An 8,877-nucleotide genomic window follows, 5' to 3' on the forward strand; every position below is an offset into this window, starting at 1 on the left:
ATATATACCGCTTCTCCAGAACTCCAGTACTTGAGTACCAGAGACTGCTTCGGGTTCAGTCAGAGCATACCCAATATCAGAACTAGCAAGAAAGTCCTGAATGAAGTGAAGTTCAGAGGGTGCTTCCGACTTGCTAAGAATAGCAGAGAAGTTATTAGGAACAAACTTAGCTCCATCAAAAATTATGTCCTTGGGTGCCATGAGAATTCGTGAGAAAGAAGATTGCCTGTAAGGTGTTTGAGAAAATGTTTGTATGAAAAATCGTCAGTAGATGAGAGAGAATAAAAGTAAAAAGAGAGAGATAAAATATGAAAGTAAATAAAAGATTTTACAATCTTTTCTCTCTTTTACTTATACACGGTAGAAAAAGTAACCGTTGAGACATCTGTCAGACATGCAGCAGTAAAAGATAATTAATGGGCACGGGTATTCAGTAATCATTACTTATCACATGCAGTTTTTCAAGGAAAAACCGTTCCACTTACCAAGTAATCCCATTAATCAAGGTAGTTCAGTTTTATTTTTTAAAATTTAAAACTGTTCCCACTTAATAAATTTTTATCACTGCGTGACCAATATTCTGTAAAAATATGACCAATAAAAGAATGACCATTAATAAACCAAGTAAACAAATACTGCCACGTCAGAATCAGAACTTGATTTGTATCAGAGCTAAAAAGGTCATCAGAATATGGTTAGTGTCAGGATTTAAAATGTTATCAGAATATCAAACGACTCATAGACAAAATCTTGCATAAAAATAAAATTTCATTGATATATTGAGCAAATATATTTCATGAAATTTAAATTACATGCTTAAAATTACAAGATTGTCCTAAGCTACAAATCCTAACATCAACAGCTTTAATCATAAGCTAAGAAGCCAAACAAAGCTGACGGTGAAGAGAAACAGATAGCTGCAATTATTTCTTCTTCCTACTCTCAACAAAAAGAATAGCGAGACGAATGATTCGCTCCTGCTATCGGAGAGCTTCCCTCCGTTCCTCTTCCAGACGCTCAAGATGGCGATGATAGTCCTTGTAGAAGAACAAAAGGTCTGTGAGGACCTCTTGGGGAACTGAGTCCCAGATTTCATCAGGAATGGCAGTGACATGCCATTCCTGCTGCCATTCAGTACACCTCAAAGTGATAGTGAAGGTGTCATAGTTCAGAACTAAGTTAAAGTGAACCATGTTTGTGATGAGAAAAAAGAAATGAGTTTGAGAGAAAATGAGAGATGTGTTGGCTGGAATGAGGTGTTGGTTTATATTGCCAATAGAATACCAAGAGACGCAAGGAAAATTGAATGGTTATAGGTAGAAATAATTCTACCTCGTCTCCCTAGACTGATGAGAATAATAACAGCCATTGGAAGTTTAAAACATGATTTAATGCGCACACGAAACAAGTAAAAATTACTGTGCATAGACGTGTACCATTAACCCAAATTATGTTGACTGTTAATATCTCACCCAAACATATTCTGATTTTAAATAAGACTGTTTCAGATTTTAATCACAAATAAGTCAAGTAAAGAATCAGAGTTTAATATCAGAACTTAGACTTATATCAGAACTTAATAGTCATCAGAACATGATTTCTTAACTCGAAAAGAGAATGCCTATTTCTGTAATGCTTCACAAAAATTCTGATTTAGTTTCTTCAGAACTTAATCATCAGAACTTCCATCAGAACTTGTCCTCAGAATTTATGCAACTGACACCGAAACGTTCATCTAAAACAACATTTATCACCTCAGTAATTTTCATCATTCATATGGAGTGTATGTGTGTGCAATAAGCTAAATATCAGATAAAGATTAAAGTCTGATTCACTTCAGTATATCTTAGAAATAAGGCATAACTAAGAACTTTGCTCAAAATCTGTCATAATTCTGAAGTCTACTTTAGAATGAGTTCATGCATGAATCCACCTCAACTGTTTTGTGCTCATTTTATGCATCTTTTGAAATTTCATTTTACAGTGGCTTCTCAGTGTAAGTGAATCATGACTGCTCATCAGAATTTATGCTATTATCAGAGTATTTCTCCAGTAATCATAGAGTGTGAAAAGTCACCAAGAAAAATATTCATTTTGCTTTTCTGATGCATATTACTTAATACCAGCAATGTATTTGGGTGTTCCCTTTCACATTTTTACTCTAGATCTCAAAGGAGTACCTGATTTTAATTTCTTTTTCTTTTGATAAGTGAGGTTTATCAGCACTTAGTACATCCATCAGATTTACTAACATCAGAACTTAACAGATAAGAAGCACTATTCCAGTTTGTGACTTAGTAATGAGATACACAAAGTAAACTTCAACTAAGCTCAGTATCAGAATTTGCTTGTGTTGAGAGATTTCCACATAAACAATTACTTCAAACATGGGATCTTTATTATATTAAAGACTACCAGGTCAGCATCTAGCGTAGTTATCCTTATCGGATTGAATAATCATAGAAACATTTATATCACTATTAGAGTTTAGAAATTCATATCAGACAACAATCAGTACTTAAGCAATTTTCAATTAAGCACAGAATACACAAAGATAGTAATATTTGTAAATACTGATCATAAAATCTGATGCATCAGAGCAAAAACTAAGCAGATTTAGAGAAAGAACCTGAAACCATTCCAAGTTCATTTACCAATCTTGTAAAAGTAGCTTCACGCAGTGGTTTTGTGAAGATATCTGCTAGTTGTTGATCTATGGGAACAAAGTGCAATTCCACTGTACCTTCATCCACATATTCCCTTATGAAGTGGTACCTAATGCTGATGTGCTTTGTTATTGAGTGTTGAACTGGATTACCTGTCATAGCAATAGCACTTTGATTATCACGGTAAATAGGGATTTTAAAATATGTTAACCAAAGAATCTGTGCACAACAGCTTCCTGCAGCAATGTACTCTGCTTCTGCAGTTGATGTGGAAATTGACTTTTGTTTCTTGCTAAACCAAGAAACCAATCTGCCTCCAAGAAATTGGCAGCTTCCACTTGTGTTTTTCCTGTCAATTTTGCATCCTGCAAAATCTGCATCTAAGTAACCTATTAGTTTAAAGTCTGATTCTCAAGGATACCATAATCCCAGATTAGCTGTTCCCGTAAGATACTTGAAAATTCTTTTCACAGCTGTTAAGTGAGGTTCTCTTGGATCTGCTTGAAATCTTGCACAAAGACAGGTAGCACACATGATATCAGGTCTACTAGCAATCAGATCGAGTAATGAGCCAATAATACCTCTGTAATCAGTAATATCTACTGATATACCAGTATCCTTATCCAATTTTGTTGCAGTGGCCATGGGAGTGGATGCACTTGAACAATTTGGCATTCCAAATTTTTTCAGCAAATTTCTGGTGTATTTGGTTTGACAAATAAAAGTGCCTTCTTCATTTTGCTTGACTTGAAGGCCCAGAAAATAACTAAGTTACCCCATCATACTCATTTGATATCTTGACTGCATCAGTTTGGCAAACTTCTTGCAAAGTCTGTCATTTGTAGAACCAAAAATGATATCATCAACATATATCTGCACCAAAAGTAAGTCCTATCCATGGTTGAGGTAGAACAATGTTTTGTCAATAGTTCCTCTATTAAATCCACTTTCCAGAAGAAATTGAGCTAAAGTCTCATACCATGCTCTTGGAGCTTGCTTAAGGCCAGAAAGTGCTTTATCAAGCCTGTAGACATGATTTGGAAATTTAGAATCTACAAAGCCTGGAGATTGTTCAACATATACTTCCTCTTCCAACTCTCCATTGAGAAAAGCACTTTTCACATCCATTTGAAAGACAATAAACTTTTTGTGAGCAGCATAAGCCAAAAATATTCTTATGGCTTCCAATCTAGCAACCGGTGCAAATGTTTCATCATAATCAATTCCCTCCTGTTGAGAATATCCTTTTGCAACCAGCCTTGCTTTATTCCTTGTAATTATGCCATCACTATCAGTTTTGTTTCTGAACACCCACTTTGTACCAAGAACATATCTGTTATTTGGTCTTGGCACTAGGGTCCAGACTTTGTTTCTTTCAAATTCATTTAAATCTTCCTGCATTGCTTGCACCCAATCAGCATCTTGAAGAGCTTCTTCCACTTTCTTTGGTTCAGTCTGAGAGAGAAAAGAATTATAGAGACATTCACTTGAAGTAGTTGTTCTAGTTCTGAAACCTGCATCAGGATTTCCAATAATTAAGTCAGGTGTGTGTCATTTGGTCCACTTTCTTGCAGATGGAAGATTTTCTCTAGAACTGGATGCTCCCCCATGATCCATGCTATCTTCATCAATATTTTCTGATGCTCCCCTGAAATTATGCTCTCTGAGTTGGATCCTTCAGAATTTAAGTTATCAGAACTATCAGAACTTGGCTTATCAGAACTTGAAGAGCCAGTTGTATGTTCTGATGCTTCTTGATATGTGGTTGTATCTTCAGTATGCTCCCCCTGCACATGTGCATCTTCCTTTGGCGTAGTCACCACAGTTTCAATAACATCAGAGTTTAATCCATCAGAGTTTGCAGTATCAGGATTTAGACTGTCAGGATTTTCAGTATCAGAATTTAAGTCTTCATTTTCAAATCTCAGCTGATCATGATCATTGAAATCTTCAAGTCCAGTAATTTTCTTATCATCAAAGGAGACATTGATAGATTCCATGACAACCCTTGTTCTTAAATTGTAGACTCTGAAGGCTTTTGTGGAAAGTGGATATCCAACAAAAATTCCTTCATCAGCTTTTAAATCAAATTTGTATGGCTGTTCATAGTGAGTCTTAAGAACAAAACACTTGCATCCAAATACATGAAAATACTTCAGATTTGGCTTATTTTTCTTCACCATCTCATATTGTGTCTTTCCATGCTTTTTAATGAGTGTTGCATTCTGAGTAAAACAAGCAGTCTGCACAGCTTCAGCCCAAAAATAGGTTGGAAGCTTTGCTTCATCAAGCATAGTTCGTGCAGCTTCAATAAGAGTTCTATTCTTTCTTTAACAACTCCATTTTGCTGTGGAGTTCCAGGAGCATAAAATTCCTGCTTTATTCTATGGTATTTGCAGAACTCTTCCATGATCAAATTCTTGAACTCAGTGCCATTATAACTTCTTATTATCTTCACAGAATCTTTGACCAATTTATCCAGTTGCTTGACATGATCGATCAAGATAGATGCAGTTTCACTTTTTGTGTGCAAGAAATACACCCATGTGTATCTGGTGAACTCATCCACTATGACCATAGCATATTTCTTCTTTGCAATAGACATGACATTCACTGGACCAAATAGATCTACATGTAGTAGGTGATAAGGCTCAAGAATTGATGATTCAGTCTTGCTCTCGAATGAAGATTTTCTTTGTTTAGCCTTTTGAGATGAATCACAAAGGCCATCAGGAGCAAATACTGATTTTGGCAGTCCTCTCACAAGATCTTTCTTGACTAGTTCATTTATATTGTTGAAATTTAAATGAGAGAGTTTCTTGTTCCAATTCCAACTTTCTTCAATTGATGCTCTACTCAACAGACAGATTGCAGAACCATCAGTACTTGTTGGAAGCTTGGCTTCATAAATGTTACCATGCCTGTATCCTTTCAGAACAACTTTGCCTATCGATTTGCTTACAACATCATAGTGTTCTTCAAAGAAATCCACATGATAACCTCTGTCACAGATTTGACTAACACTCGGCAGATTATGTTTAAGTCCTGAGACCAGAGCTACTTCTTTAATGATGACATTCCCAAGATTGATATTGCCATATCCCAGTGTTTTTCCAATATTGCCATCTCCATAAGAAACACTTGGGCCAGCTTTCTTCACAAAGTCTGATAGCAGGGCTTTATTTCCAGTCATATATCCTGAACATCCACTGTCCAGAACTAGGATGTTTTTCATGTTGCCCTGCAATCACAAAGACCACTAATGATTAGTTTTAAGGACCCAGACTTGCTTGGATCCTTTGGCCTTATTAAGTTTGTTAACATTTGCAGCGGATTTAGCATCAGGGTTTATGTTAACATTTTTCTTATCAGCATTTATACTATCAGACTTTGTATCAGAACTTACACTAGAAGGAACAATGCTAACTTTCTTTAAAGAAAGTTTTATTTGATAATAATCATAGTACAAACTATGATATTCCTTACAAGTATAAATGGAATGCCATAAACTACCACAATGAAAACAAGGATTTTGTGGCCTATATCGAATAGACTGACTCTTAACTCCTGACTTTGAAGGTAAGGAGTTTATGTTCTTATTCTTCCTGCAAAAAAAAGCCAGATGGTTAGAACTTCCACAGTTATGACATGTTTTTCTAGGAGCATCAGGAACAGGCTTATAATCATTGTTTTTATTCACACCTTCCTTTCCATTCCTATTTTTCCTAGGTGACTTTACCTTGTTTACATTCTTAACACCTTTCAGCTTATGCTTAAGCTGCTTCTTTATCATTAAGCCTACATTAACTTCAGTTGTCTTTTCCTGTTTTAGTTTGTCAAAAGTTAATTTCTCTTTAACTTCTGATTTCTCAGTATCAGACTTTACAGCTACAAACTTAACAGGTTTTAACTTTGGCTTTTGTTTAACAACTATAGGTTTAATTTCTATAGTTCATGTATCATTCTTATCATCTCCATAACCTAAGCCCTCTTTCCAGTTTCCACTACTTAACAAATTCTGAGTTGTTCTTCCAGAGTTAGTCCAAGTCCTGAAAATCTCTCTTTCCTTTTCTAACTCAGTATTTAGAGATTCATTCATTTTAATTACTTCATCCCTAACATAGAAGGCATCATCTCTATCTTTCTGAGTTTGATGGAACATGACTAACTCTTTTTCTAAATGATCATTCCTCTTTTTACAAGCAAGATTTTCAGAAGTTAGTCTTTCATATGTTAAAGTTTGATCTCTATAACTAATGAACATGGTTTTAAGATATCTTCTCAACTCATTAATATCATCAGTATGAAAGGCATAAATATTTTGAAGTACCTTTAACTCGGTAGCTTCAGAACTGCTATCAGCATTTGCCATCAAGGCATAGTTCACCTCACTTTCAAAATCTGAAGTGTCTGTCCAGCTTTTCTTCTTTGTGACAAGAGCCTTTCCTTTGTCATTCTTCACTTTCTTGCAATCAGGAGATATGTGGCCTTTCTCACCACAGTTGTAGCATTTGACATTTCTGTAATCTCCTCTGTCAGACTTCCCTCCTTTGCCTTCAGATTTTCTAAAATTCTTCTTATCAGAACTTGCACCTTTCCAGGAAAACTTCTTTCCCTTCCTGAACTTTCTGTATGCAATCCTTATGATTCCTTTCACCATAAGAGCACACAGCTTCATCATCTCTTCATCAGCATCCATCTCAGGCAAACTTTTAGTTTCTGAGTCATCATCACTATCAAAACTTGATGACTCAGTATCAGACTTTGTGATGAGCGCTTTTCCCTTGCCTTTCCTTGAGGTAGTTGCCTTGGGGGATTCTTCTTCAGCCTTAAGAGCAACTGTCCTTGACTTTCCTCCTTTCCTCTTGCTTCTTTGTTCCATCTCAAGTTCATGAGTCTTGAGCATCCCATAAATTTCATCAAGAGTTGTTTCTTCAAGATTATAGTTGTCTCTTATAATTGTGGCCTTTAAATCCCAACTTTCAGGAAGAGCTAACAGGAATTTAAGATTTGAATCTTCAAGATCATACTCCTTATCAACTAGTGACAAATCATTCAAGAGTTTGACAAATCTGTCATATAGATCAGTCAATGACTCATTAGGATTTGAGTCAAAGTGTTCATACTCTTGAGTGAGTATTGTCTTCCTGTTCTTCTTAATCGAATCAGTTCCCTGGCACCTTGTCTCCAAGGTATCCCATATCTCCTTTGCAGTCTTGCAGTTAATTACCCTGTTTGACATTACATTATCAATGGCACTATGCAGCAAGTGTCGTACCTTAGCATCCTTAGCAATTGATGCGATATCTTCAGCAGTGTAATCACTCTTCTCCTTTGGTACAGACTTTGCTGCTTCACCTGCAACTACAACAACGAGTTTTGTTGGCTTGTGAGGTCCTTCATTGATTCTATCAAGATATTCTGGATCTGTAGCTTCCAGAAACATAGTCATCCTCAGTCATCCTCACCGTCCATATGGGATATTCAGATGGTTTCAGTATGGGAACTCTAATAGCCTCATATCGACTATGGATTTGAGTCTTTGGAGGTTCTTCAGTTTTGGTGGGCTTGGTTGGAGTTTCTGCTTTAGACATGATTATTTTTGGATCTTAAACTGTTTATTGTTAACAGATAGGCTCTGATACCACTTGTCAGGCCACACACACTGTAGAAGGGGGTTGAATACAGTGTATAGCACAATCAAATCGAATTTAAAGAACACAAGTAACAGAAAACAAACTTTATTAAACTCTGTTACAATGTAGAATTGTCCTCTCTCAGTGATGAACAAATATCACGAGAGCTGCTAGGGTTACAATGAATAATATTCTCGATAATGATAACACTTATAGTGTAAACCCTATGTATGTGTTTATATATTACACAGTTATAAGATAATCGCTGATTGATATGGAATATAATTCTTCTTCCTAAAATATATCAATCAGGTATCTTTTCTTCAAAGTATTCCATTCTTCATAGAATTCCTTCTTCATGCATATCTCTTCTTACGTTTGTCTTGATCTTCTTTCCTTTCAATCAGCCACCTTCCTTATCTGAAAGTTTCCTTTAAGTCCTGATATTATCTCCTGATAAATATTTCCTGAACTTTAAGTACTGATAACTTAAGTTCTGACTTCAGTATAAGTGCTGATTTCAGTTAAGTACTGATTTGTCATGTTTAAGTAAGATCTAAAAACTAAACACAAAT

This window comes from Apium graveolens, chromosome 6 (genome assembly GCF_009905375.1).
Source record: "Apium graveolens cultivar Ventura chromosome 6, ASM990537v1, whole genome shotgun sequence".
Taxonomy (NCBI): Eukaryota; Viridiplantae; Streptophyta; class Magnoliopsida; order Apiales; family Apiaceae; genus Apium; species Apium graveolens.